At 40.9% G+C, this 13894-nt stretch overlaps 1 pseudogene; it reads left to right on the top strand.

Annotated features, from left to right (window-relative positions):
* Nucleotides 1-9516: 9516 nt before the first annotated feature.
* Nucleotides 9517-9978, top strand: LOC147445479 (large ribosomal subunit protein uL14x/uL14z/uL14y pseudogene; annotated as a pseudogene).
* Nucleotides 9979-13894: the final 3916 nt, after the last annotated feature.

The raw sequence follows: 13894 nt of genomic DNA, 5'->3' as shown, positions 1-13894 counted from the left end.
ACTCAAAGATTGAAGGAAAGGAAGAAGACGCGAGCCGATAAGCGTGCAAGTTTAGCTCAAAACAAACAAATTTTGACTTTTAACACTACTGTCGAGTCCGCGTGGGAAACAACACCTGCAGTCAAAAAAGTCTCTCTATTGACCTGCTGGAAAATGGCCGAAATCGCCATCAAAGCGGATGCCCTGCAAAGTGGGAGTGATTTTGCCTCCTAGCACGTGTGTAGTGGAGGACCACATAGCGTCATCTTCCCCACGGGGCTGCCCGCTACTTTTCTGCATGCCATGCAGGCTTTAATAAGCCTTTACACACCCTTTAAAAAAAAAAAGGTGTGGTTTAAAACCTTTGGCCACCCACTGTTTCTACTCGGCTGCCCACTGCAAAACCCTCCAAGCCCTTTAAATTCAACCACCCTTGATACTTCAAGAGGACACACACACATTATCATTAATCGGCCATTGAACAGTCAAAGCTGTCGATTTGAACAAGGCGAAATTGAGTATGATTGAAACAAATCCAAAATTCCTTGCATCTAGCAAAAAACTCAAAGCTATCGATTGAACTGATCTTGATCCACGATGGACATTTTTGCTGGATAAAACGCATCCAAAGATCAAAACAGGAGGCGATCAAAGGCCGCATATAATTAGCGACTATCCGCCATGACACAAGGCACGAATCAAGCAGTGACCATATCGTAAAATTGTCAGTGTATTATTATTTTGGGGGTAAGGGAGATCGGATGCTACAAAATTCAACCTGCTCGGTGACGCACCATCGGACCGTTCATTTTTCTGGCAATTTCCTAGCGCATCGCCATTCCGGACTGGACGCCACCGAAATTTTTCAGCTAAGTATATTACATTTGTGTTATTTATTTTACTCTTTTATTCCACATATTGCATCTGTGAATATCATCAAATAGCCTTTTTAAGCATTACCATTTACAATTTTTTTAAAAAAAAAAGAGAAACATAAAAAGCACGCAATCATGGTACACCTTCCTCAGGCACCCACGATTGCGGAACAACTTCAAAATCTGCAACAATCACTCACATATGAACGCATGCGAAGGCAAGAACTGGAAGATAAATTATTGCATTCTGCACGCACCGAATCTGCACCGGCACCCAAGAAAAACAAAATTAGCAGAAAAGCCTTCACTTTCAAAGATTTTGATGGCACTAAAGATGCTAGCACGGTTCTAGCATGGGTTAGTCAACTAGATGACTATTTTCATGATGAAGACTTTCCCGAGCGTGAAATGGTAAAGTGTGCATCAAATCATCTCACTAGCAGTACTGCATTGTGGTGGAACGCCACCAAACAACATGGAAGAAGACCACGCACCTGGAATGCATGTAAAAAAATGTTTTTACCCCAATTTTTGCCTACACGGTACAAAGCTAAAGCAAGACTTCAGTGGGATTTAATTCGACAGGGTAGAAATGAAGATGTACAGGGTTACATTGACCGTTTTTGGAATTGTTTAATTCAATTGCAAGCTATTGAACATGTTAGTCGCAGGAAATTGAAGCGAAAGTACATATCAAGCTTGGCACTAATAATTAGTGCTGAGGTAGATATGTTCGAACCAGATTCTCTGTCAAAGGCCATTAATTTGGCTCTCAACGCAGAAAAGAAGAAAGGTGGACATTCCTCTCACACTGATCAACCTGCTAACACTAATCGCAACAAGAGACCTCCTTTCTCTACTAACTTTGACAGAAACAAACACCAAAGCTGTACTTTTTTCAAAAGACGTAGATTCGACAATCCTCCTACAACTGCTCAACCTCATACGAGCAACAACAACAAAAACACCCAGCAACGAGGCAACCAAAATTCTTTCAACCAACGTTCTCCTGCAAATTCTAATGGTAACAAAAAGGTAAGGTGTTTTAAATGCTTTCAGTATGGTCACTATGCAGATAAGTGTCCAAATGGTCATGCTAAGGGCAATGGTCAATCCAATGGCCATTCCAATGGAGTCAACAGAAATTCAAGTCAAAAACCCTTCAACAACAACCGCCCCAACGGAGCTACTCTTAACCTAATCGAAGATGCTACACCCGATGACAATGAAGTGGAAGCTAACTATGGTGAGGGATATGATCCTGATTATGATAACGATGACAACCGAGCCTCAGGTACTCCTATATCTCCTCACACTTTGTTTAAAGTGCAAGGCACTGTTAAGGGTGAAAATGTCACCATTCTGTTAGATGATGGTAGTAGCCATGATTTCATTTCAACACGATTGGCACAACAACTATCACTCTCTGAAATCTCATCACCTCCAAAGGTCAAAACTATTTTTAATAATCAACGTTTTAATTGTAAAAATCAAGTCACTGTTGAAGTTTGCATTGGTGAGTTCACTCAAGCACGTACATTTTTGGTAGCACCATTGCATGGTCTTGATATGATTTTGGGAATGCCATTTCGTCATGAATTTGATCCGTTGATTAATTATAAAACACGTACAATGTCTCTCACTCATAATAATAAAAATTTCTCCATCCAAGCAACCCTGGTACATCAAAAATTTCCACTCCTCTCTCACACTCAAGCAAAACGAGCGATTCGAAAACAAGGGAAAACATATCTAGTATTGGTAAATCAAATTTTTGCTGAAACTGAAACTTCATGTCACTCCACACACGATGAATTTCTCTCACAATTTAAAGATTGTTTCATGCATGATCTGCCACCTGGAATTCCACCATCACGCCCAGAAGACCACAAAATTGACATCATACCAGGTAGTGAACCTCCTTGTAGCACCTTATCGTGTAAATCCTACCGCACACAAGGAAATACAAACTCAAGTCATTGATTTACTTGACCGAGACCTAGGAGCTCCAGTACTTCTTGTCAAGAAGAAAAATGGAACCTTCCGCATGTGTATCGACTACAGGGATTTAAACAAGATCACCATTAAGAATAGGTTTCCTATTCCTAGAGTGGATGATCTATTAGACAAACTGAAAGGGGCAAACATATTTAGCAAAATCGACCTCAAATCAGGGTACCATCAAGTTAAAATGTTTGAACATGATGTTTACAAAACTGCTTTTAGAACACAAACTGGACACTATGAATTCCTTGTCATGCCATTTGGTTTGAAAAATGCACCAGCTACCTTCACACGCATGATGAATAGAATTTTCATTGACCATCAAGATTTTGTGATTGTATTTTTTGATGACATGGTATTCAGTAAATCTGAAGAAGAGCGTAAACAACATTTAACACGTGTATTTGATCTGCTTGCACAAAATCACTTGTATTTGAATCCTGAAAAGAGTTAATTTTTTCAATCTGAAATTGAATATTTGGGACACATTGTATCGGGTAAGGGAATACATGTCGATCCAAAGAAAATTGAAGCCATTTAATCATGGCCTAGACCCAAAAACTTGCATGAACTACGATCTTTTGTTGGTCTTTGTAGCTATTACAGGAAATTTGTTCGTAATTTTGCTTACAAATCATATTATTTGATTCTCTTGTTGAAGAAAAACACGCCTTATGAATGGACTGATTTGCAAGAAAGCTCATTTAATGCACTTAAACATGCTTTGACTAATGCACCTGTATTGCAATTGCCTGATTTTGAAAGACCATTCTTTGTGGTAGTCACTGATGCTAGTGGAAAAGGTATCGGTGCAGTCCTTATGCAAGATAACCATCCAATTGCTTTTGAAAGTCGTAAATTCAAACCGTCTGAAGCAAAGTTCAGTACATATGATAAAGAGTTGACTGCTGTGGTACATGCATTGAAAATTTGGAAACACTATGTAATGGGTACTGACTTGATCATTAAAACTGATCAACAAAGTATCAAATATTTACTTTCTCAGCTCTTAATAGATGATAGAAATATTAAGTGGGCCACTTTTATTCAAAGTTTTCAGCCCAACATTCAATACCAACATGGTAAAGAAAACGTTGTAGCTGATGCTTTGAGTCGAAGACCCTCACTTAATCATCTATCAACCATTACGGGAACTTCATTTGACACTATGCCTGACACTTATCCACATGATGATGACTTCAAAACGACATGGTTGCACATGCTTGATAATTCTGTACACACATTTCTCAAATACACTATTCAAGAAAACTTCCTTTATTTCAAACAAAAATTGTGTGTGACTAAACCTTTTCGTACATTAATTATTGAAGAATTGCACAAACCACCTTATGCTGAACATAGAGGATTTGCTGCAACTTTTCAAAATTTATGTCGTGATTTCTATTGGCCTACTATGAGAATGGATGTTAAATAGTATGTTTCAACTTGTTTGATTGAAGAATTGCACAAACCACCTTATGCTGGACATAGAGGATTTGCTGCAACTTTTCAAAATTTATGTCGTGATTTCTATTGGCCTACTATGAGAATGGATGTTAAATAGTATGTTTCAACTTGTTTGATTTGTCAAAAAATCAAAGTAGCTACAGGTAAGAAATTGGGACTTTTACACCCTCTCCCCATTCCTGAAAGACCTTGGGAACATATTTCAATGGATTTTGTTACTGGTTTCCCACTCACAATGCACAAACATGACATGATATGGACTATTATTGACTGTTTCTCTAAACAAGCGTATTTTGTTCCATGTAAGAAAACACTCACAACACATCAAGCTGCACTTTTGTTTCTTAAGACTGTTTTCCCACATCATGGTTTGCCTAAAGTGATTATTTCTGATCGAGATTCAAAATTTTGTAGTGCTTTTTGGACTACTGTGTTTTAAAATCTTGGCACTACACTTGACTTCCCTTCTGCATTTCATCCTGAATCTAATGGTCAAACCGAAGTCACCAACCACACTATTATTGACTTGTTAAAGGCTTATGTTTCTTCTCAACCTAAGAAATGGGATGATTACCTACATATTTTGCAATTTGCATACAACACCACCACTCACACTGCCGTGGGTAAGTCTCCGTTTGAAATTGTATATGGTCACTCTCTTCCTACTCCTGCTTCACGTCTTTCTAATGTTGTGCCTACCGCTGATGATTTCACTCTACTGACTTTCATGATATTTATGCAAGTGTACATTCTGCCATTAAACACTCACAAGAACTTTACACCAAGTATGCTAACAAGCACCGCAAGGCACACCAATTCAAAGAAGGTGATCATGTTTTACTTCGCATCGAAAAACAAAGGATCAAAAGTGTTGATACTAATGTCTTTGTTAAGCTTGCTCCTCATTTTTATGGACCTTTCAAAATTTCAGCTGTCATTAATGATGTTTCTTTCCATTTAGAACTACCTGCACATTGGCACATTCACAATGCCTTTCACATTAGTCTTTTACACCCATTTCGAGGACCCCTACCTACACACCACTTTTATGAAGACCCACCTTCACTTGTAGACCAAGAAGAGCAAATCATCCCTGAAAAAATAGTTGACCATGAGACCACTACTACATGCACTGGAATGGTTTATAACCGTTACCTTTTGACTTTCAAGGGCCACCCTAGAGAGGATGCCAAATGGATGCCTAAAAAGTTTTTTCGCAACTTTCCCGACCTTCTCCACACTTTCCATCACTCACGGTCCAGCTGATTTCTCTATTGAGCAACTGAGGACAGTTGCTATCCCTGGTGGGAGGGATGTTACGAGACTGAAGTGGTTGTAAAAAGAGGGCCCTCAATTTTTGGCACCTTAAAATCAAGAATAATATATTAAATACCAACTCCACAAGAGAGGTGTCGTGGATTTTGGGGCTAGATTTAGGCCTTTCTCTTGCAGATTCTCTTCTCTAATCTCTTATGCTATGGTTATTTGCTGTGTACTCTCTAATCTAGTCTCCATCTCTTACACATCTCTTACACTCTCTTACAAGCATGTCTATGTCAATTCTATATTTACTGTGTGTGTGTGTGTGTGTGTGTGTGTGTGTGTGTGTGTGTGCGTCATAGTCTAGGTGTGAGTGTGTGTGCTTGGAAATTGGAAGAAGAGGTGGACAGGTTGATGGTGATGCTTGGAAGCTTGTGTTGAATAGTTTAAGCGGTTGATCTCCCCCTCTTCTCCCAACAATAGCAAGCCTAGCTAGCATACCCAAGCTCTGATACCAAATGTTAGAAATAAGATCGTGCTGGCTAGGGTGGATGAAAGAGAAACATGGTGTCAATGTGTGAGTGTGTGTGTAAGCAAGACTATCACTCAAGTGAATTAGGTTCCAAGATAGAATTAGCTTGGACTCATAAACACAATCTTGAGTATTTACTTAGCTTAGCAAAAGCTCACCATAGACAAGCATGTAGTGCAACATAGAGTTGTGTTGTCATTCATTAAAATGGACTTTATATAGCTCTACATTCTTGCTCCACAGTATGTGGGATAAAACCACTCACCTCTCCTTGACTCATACTTTAGGACATATGCATTAGACACTATTTTTGCTTCCACCTATGCACCTTGAGTGGACTACAACTGGCAACAAACCAATGTCATGCTAACCAACAAAGCCATGCAGTGTGGTTACTACTGGGTGAATAGGAAGCTTGGGGATGGCCCAACACTCCCTATCGCTTGGTGCTGACCTTGGTGTAATTGAAAATAAAGACCATGGTGATGTGATTACAAAAATATAGTTGAGTCACTACTGGGTGAATAGGAAGCTTGGGGATGGCCCAACACTCCCTATCGCTTGGTGCTGACCTTGGTGTAATTGACAATAAAGACCATGGTGATGTGATTACAAAAATACAGTTGAGTCACTACTGGGCAAATAGGAAGCTTGGGGATTGCCCAACACTCACTATCGCTTGGTATTGACCTTGTTCTTAAAGTCATTACATACAGCAGTTGAGTCAATACGGGGAAAATAGGACGCCTGGGAACTGCGAACGTTCCCTATCACTTGGTACTGACCTTGGGGTTAAAATCATTACATGTGACGATGGAGTCAACACCGAGCGAATAACAAGCTTGGTGATTTCCCAACGCTCCCCATCGCTTGGTGCTGACCTTGGCGAATTGGCGTCGGCCCAGTACACTTCCACAGATATCACATTTTTTAATTCAATATCTATCAATAGTGAATAATTCCTTCAGTACTTTATAAATATTTCCCACGCTAATAAGTACTCCAATAATGGGGGGTTTCCAATCAACGAGCAAAGAAAACCGAGCAAAGCTAATTTTCGAGCAAATATGAGAAACACCCTTGACAAATTGATGCAAGCGCAAGCTATATTGAAGAAAACAATCATAACTTGTTGGATTCCACCACCCAACACCTCAACTCAAAAGGGAATTACCCAATACCTATTAAAGCGTATCACACCTTTAAATAAGTCACTACTGCAAGTCACATATTTTGTCCAAGAGTTTCCATCAAATTGTTGTTCCTTACCATACATGCTTGAGTTGTCACATTGTGGTGGCATGTCAAAAGCAATATATCCATCATATTGTAATGGAAGCTCACGAACATGCTTTATTTCTTGAGCTTGACTAAGTGCGATGGTAATGTTAGTGCAATGGTAGGCATCTAATGATATCAACAACTAGATTTATCTAGTGATGGATGTTGTCTTGGAGATCCTCTTTGATAAATATTGGTGAGATATTGGAACAAATATTGCTCTATATTGGAGAAGTAAATATAACAACCTTGTAGAACTAAGAAACCTCATGATAAATAGCATAAACATGCTCTCCCATATTATTTTCTAAGTGCCAAAGCTTTCCATGCTCTCCTGACAAAGTGAAAGGACCTCGCAAAAATGTGTCTCCAGTATTTGGCCCAAAGGAATAGTGCTACCATAGATAGCTAAGGTCTCCCGCCCTCTCATTTCAAATTCCTTCCTCATCAATCGATGCTTCGCTAATCTTGAAATTCTCCCTTGCATTAAGTGGGAAAAAAACGTGCATACCAACCAGCAAAAAGCATTGCATGTTAGAACCTTATAGAAGTGCAAAGTCTTTAGGGGTTGACATGAAGGACCTTTTTATGAGGCTAATAGGCATGTTATTTTTTGGTTCAACATGTAGGCTTCTATGAGCTCTCATGATTTCTCGTTGAATTTTTCTATGATGGCATAGATAAGTCATCCCAACAGTCATGCTACCTTTCTACTAACATGCTACCAAAGAAAGGAGACTCTGAAGCCCAACTAATTGCATCATTTACTTTACTATCCAATCTTCCACATCCTTTTCAATATTTTGACTTGCATGAACCACTATTTTTTTTGACAAAATTGTCAATATGAACTGGTGCACCGTCGAATGGATGGCTGAGGCCTCTTTGAGGAATTCCGGCTGGTATTCCTACAATGGGAATCAAGAGAGATAGTTTTTTCTCTATTTTCCTAGATTTGCTTCTAGACTTGAGACAACATAGCGACAAAGATGAGCACAATGAACACTCAAATGTAGATATCAATCATTACCCAAATCTTGACCTGATAGCTATGTGTCCAATAGAAAACCGTTGCTCATGCAATCCATCATTAGGCGAAGAATACAATGCTAGTGACGAGGGTGGAAGTAGAATGCATTAGGTAGCTGGAGATGGGGAGATAGAGCTCAAGCTTGAGCTATGCATGATAGGGATGACGTATTGTGAAGGAGAGATGCTTCCATGGAGAAAGGGTGACCAGTGTCATCATCACGCCAAAGCCAAATTTTGGACACAAAAGGAGCATATACCACATGCCTTTCAGAGCAGATGGTTAAAGAAAGTGAGCAACTAGATGGAGCCGTTATGGAGTAACAATATTAGTGATCAATACTTGAATGTGGAGTAATGAGACATCACATGCTAATTGACAACAAAGTAATGAGAGACACGCGTTATTACTACTTCCAAGTTATCCTCTACTGTGTAGCATGGGATGTAGCCACCCCCCTTCCCGTGTCTCCACCATTGTGAAACGTGCCAAAACCCGTCTCGCCTGCACGGATCACTGGTTCCAGCATGCATCCTCCCATCCTGATCATGGGCTACGTCCATTAAGTAAAATGCTAATGGCATATCATGAGTATAGGTTCTCTCTCTCTCTCTCTATCTCTCTCTCTCTCTCTCTCTCTCTCTCTCTCTCTCTCTCTCTCTCTCTCTCTCTCTCTCTCTCTCTCTCTCTCTCTCTCTCTCTCTACCAATGGTGCGGCAGCGACCATGTCGAAGCGAGGGTGCGGAGGGTCGTCAAGAACTCTCTCTCTCTCTCTCTCTCTCTCTCTCTCTCTATCAAAAGCTTAAAAAAAGCTGCTGAAACCAGTCCGCACCGGTGCGGACTGGTTTCAACAGCTTTTTTTTAAGCTTTTGGTAGAGAGAGAGAGAGAGAGAGAGAGAGAGAGAGAGAGAGAGAGAGAGAGAGAGAGAGAGAGAGAGAGAGAGAGAGAGAGAGAGAGAGAGAGAGAGAGAGAGAGAGAGAGAGAGAGAGAGAGAGAGAGAGAGAGAGAGAGAGAGAGAGAGAGAGAGAGAGAGAGAGAGAGAGAGAGAGAGAGAGAGTCTCTTGTTCTTTCTGGTGCCGCAACGACCATGTCGAAGCAAGGGTACGGAGGGTCGTCAGGAAACAAGTTTCGGATGTTGTAGACAACACAGGAGGAGTTGTCAACTGTGCAGACAACACAGGAGCCAAGAACCTATACGTTATCTCCTTCAAGGGCATGTGGGAGACAGGGTGATGGCCACTATTAAGAAAGTAAGGCCTGATCTCCGTAAGAAAGTGATGCTTGCCGTCATTGTTCGCCAAAGGAAGACCTGGAGAAGAAAGGATGGTGTCTTCATGTATTTTGAAGAGAATGCTAGTGTGATAGTAAACCCTAAGGGCGAGATGAAAGGACCTGCAATTACTGGTCCTATTGGTAAGGAGTGCGCAGACTTGTGGTCAAGGATTGCCAATGCTGCAAATGCAATTGTGTGATCCGCTTCAACAGCTATAGCTAATCAAGGGTTTATTTAGTTCAGCTGCTTCATATATGCTCTAAGGTTGAGAGTGTTGTACCTATTGCCATCTGTGCATGAATATTTTTTTGGAAATGTTCGGTGGTGACAAGCAGTCTTGCCAAGAAGGAGGGGGAGGCAATCTTGTGCGGGACAGTGCGAAGCAAGCTGTTTTTGTGTGCAGGCTACCTTATAGGAACCACATGGACGCCTTCATCGACATCGACGTGTTGGGGTGGGGTGAAGTCACTATACTCCCTCACCAAGGGTGTGAGGGTGGACCGCGTCACCGCCTGTGGCTGCATCAAGTAGCTCTCGTATTTTTGGGCTCTGCGCTCAAGAGCTCCAGTGTGTCCGCCCTTCCTCGTCTATGCGGCGTCAATCTTGGCTATGCGATCAACACCTCCACCAACTGTGCCACCGTTCCTTGAATGAATAATGCAGGGTGTTAGCAACTAGCTTTGCTCCCCTCTGCAGATGTAGTTTTGCCCCTACTCTTATACTGCTACACTTACTTTTTGGTGAATAAAATCTGCCCACTTATTACAAGTTCAAAGAGAGAGAGAGAGAGAGAGAGAGAGAGAGAGAGAGAGAGAGAGAGAGAGAGAGAGAGAGAGAGAGAAGAGAGAGAGAGAGAGAGAGAGAGAGAGAGAGAGAGAGAGAGAGAGATGCTTCTCAACTCACCGAGTCACCTGCAGAGTCTAGACAAAAGTGAGAGAGAGGGAGAGAGAGAGAGAGAGGAAAAAAGCTACTAAAAATAGTCCGTGCCAGTGTTGCGGACTGTTTTCAATAGTTTTTTTTTTTGGTTGAGAGAGAGAGAGAGAGAGAGAGAGAGAGAGAGAGAGAGAGAGAGAGAGAGAGAGAGAGAGAGAGAGAGAGAGAGAGAGAGAGAGAGAGAGAGAGAGAGAGAGAGAGAGAGAGAGAGAGAGAGAGAGAGAGAGAGAGAGAGAGACTTGTGGAGCTTGAAATGGCTGCCAATATTTCAGAGAACGTGGTAGAGCTTAAAGCTCCGCTTGACCAAGCTACACGACGTTGTCAGCGACCTCATGTGTAGAGTCTTATACCCTCTGAGATATAGACATTAGAAATGGTAGCAGCCTTGTCTGCAAGGGAAGGCCACATTACTTCATACCTCAAAAAGTCAAAGATCATGAACTCATTACAAAGCTTGTCTAGTTTTTGCTAGGATCAAGATGTTGAAAAGTAAAAAATCTAGATTTCTCTTTTCAAGGGGGCCTCCAAGGAGAAAATTGATGTTGATGTGGATTTTAAGGCAAGATCCTTGGAGTTGAAGGTCCATGATATTGATGGCAAGAACTATCGCCTGGGTGTGTTGTGTCTGTGTAAATATATAGTTACTAAGGAATGTAGTGTCATTGTTAGGCCTACTCGGATTAACATTATTTTGAAGAAGCGGGAGAAGGGCACCTGACAATATCTTCATGTGAATGAAGACAAGTCAGAGTTGTGGATGATGATAAAGAACCCGTGTCTGGGCTCATGCAAATAATGAGGAATTTTTTACTTTGTTGCGACTTTGTACTATAGAAAGCCGAGAGCTTCATGTTAGGATAGGTGGTTCGGGGTCATGGTTAGAGTCCATGGTAGTTCTAATTTCTTTTGGAGACTTCGCTAATGGTATAAGGTTTTATATTATGGTATGGAAGTGGATCCATCCACTTGATTGTTTATATAGCGGTCCTAATTGGTACAAAGAACTATTTTGGTATGAAAGTAGATCCATCCACTTGATTGGTCTAGAGAGTTGGCATCAATGTTCCCAAGAAAATCCATACAAATTTCCCTTTATGGTAGATTCAAACCTAGGAAAGTTTTCCCACTAATCGGCATTTTTTACAATTTAACTTTATTTTTATGAATTCTCCAAGCGGATTTTCTCCCTCTCCATCTATTTTATTTTTCAACATCCAGTGCTCACCCAAAACATTTGTGAGAGAAACTAGTGCTAAAATCAGCTCAAGGCTAAGCTGAGGCACACTTTTCTTGAACATTGGTTGGCATGGTAGTGGCATCAAACCTCCATTTTTTGGTAGAGAGAGAGAGAGATGTTTCTCAAATCACATATAGACCTCTGAGAGAGAGAGAGAGAGAGAGAGAGAGAGAGAGAGAGAGAGAGAGAGAGAGAGAGAGAGAGAGAGAGAGAGAGAGAGAGAGAGAGAGAGAGAGAGAGAGAGAGAGAGAGTCGGCATGGTAGCGGCATCAAACCTCCAAAAACTAAAAAACAGCCCAAAAACTCAAATAAAATATTTTGTGACTGTAATATTGATACAATGCCACATGAGATGCTGCTTATAACAAATCTCAATGTTTGTGAAAAAGTAGCTCGGTTTTTCTTTGCTTGAGAATGTTCGCTCGCCGTTTGGTAAGACTCCAATAATGCACTTATCCCAAAGGCACTTTTTTCCCACTAGGTTTTTTCCCTTTGGTCATCCAGGCATTAGACCCTATTTTAGAACCTCATCATTCTACTTCCCTTGTACATACTTTTCATCAATAAACAGCAGCCTCATCATTATGCTATTACAACGGACAAATGCAACATCATCTCTCAAAATCGACTATTCAGACCAATGAAGATGCTGTAGCAAATTGAACCTCATCAACAAATTCAAAGACAAATGCAGACGATCAGTCCATCAACAACCAATCAAAGCCTTCGACAGCCTCCAAGGACACTTTTCAACAGTGCCCGAGGACCGGAACTAAAATCGAAAGGGGGGAATGTTAACTGAGCCGACGTCAGTTAACAGAAGCTGCTAAAGACCAAAGATGTACGGATGCACATTGAAGATCAAAGTGAAAAAGCAGTAAAGTTTGGAGTTACACATTTGTCACACATGGCCACGTATTGTAAATTCGTGGAGCCTCAAAGGTCTTGGACGCCGGACATTACACATTTTAGACCTTGGCTAAGGTATAAAAGCCAACTTTGTAAAGATTTTATTAAGTGGATAAGAAATACACAGTGTGAGCTCACGACGCTCACTCCTCTCCTTCTTGCGCTTCCTACTCCCTCCCTGGTTGTCACATTGCAATTGTGCTTGTTGCATTGCAACCGCAAGTAAGAGCTCTACACATTGACGTAAGTAGTTCATAGTATTTCATAGCTTTTGGCATCGCCGACCTGTAGCCTAATTTCATCACAGCTAGGAATTTACACTTTCAAATCAAACTAAGCATAGGCGGGGTATTGGGACATCATTGCTAAGCATTTAGATGCATTTTGGGTCGAAAATGACTAGGTCAAAAATCCACTGCTGTTAATAATTGCGATTTCGGAACTTGACCTAAGGTGGGGTTTGAGACCATAAGATGTGTGCTTAGGTCTTATAGATATGTCCTAGAAGTTTCATTACGTTTGGATGTCATTTGATGCTGTAACGGATGTGAATTGTTTGCCGATGAACGATGGGCTTTTGGTGATTTCAGTCACTTGAGTGTAGCCTGAGTTAGATGCGAGTTGTTAGTTGTTTCCGAGAGATTGACAACCTCTTGTAGCCTCTATGCACTAGTCGAGTCAGCTTCGTCCCATGGTTTGACAAATTAATTGTGGTTCTCGCTAATACTGCAATAAGATAGGATGATGAGATTAGACATGCGTCCCACATCTATTAACTGAGTCGACGTCAATTAACAGAAGCAGCTAAAGACCAAAGATGTACGGATGCACATCGAAGATCAAAGTGAAGAAGCAGTAAAGATTGGAGTTACACATTTATCACACATTTTTCCAAAATAGTCACGTATTGTGAATTCCCGATTTATTTCAAGCCATTGTAATATTTGAATGTGTTACAGGCTCAATAAGAGTTCCAAGATGTAAAGCATAGGTCACTTAGTGTACGTGGGTTACAGATACAATAAGTGTGGAGCCTCAAAGGTCTTGGGCGCCGGAGATTACACATTTTAGACCTTGGCTAAGGTATAAAAGCCAACTTTGTAAAGATTTTAT

This window comes from Adiantum capillus-veneris, chromosome 12 (assembly GCF_014529385.1).
Source record: "Adiantum capillus-veneris isolate H3 chromosome 12, ASM1452938v2, whole genome shotgun sequence".
Lineage (NCBI taxonomy): Eukaryota > Viridiplantae > Streptophyta > Polypodiopsida > Polypodiales > Pteridaceae > Adiantum > Adiantum capillus-veneris.
The sequence above is the reverse complement of the archived record's forward strand: the minus strand, read 5'-3'. Positions and strand labels throughout refer to the sequence as shown.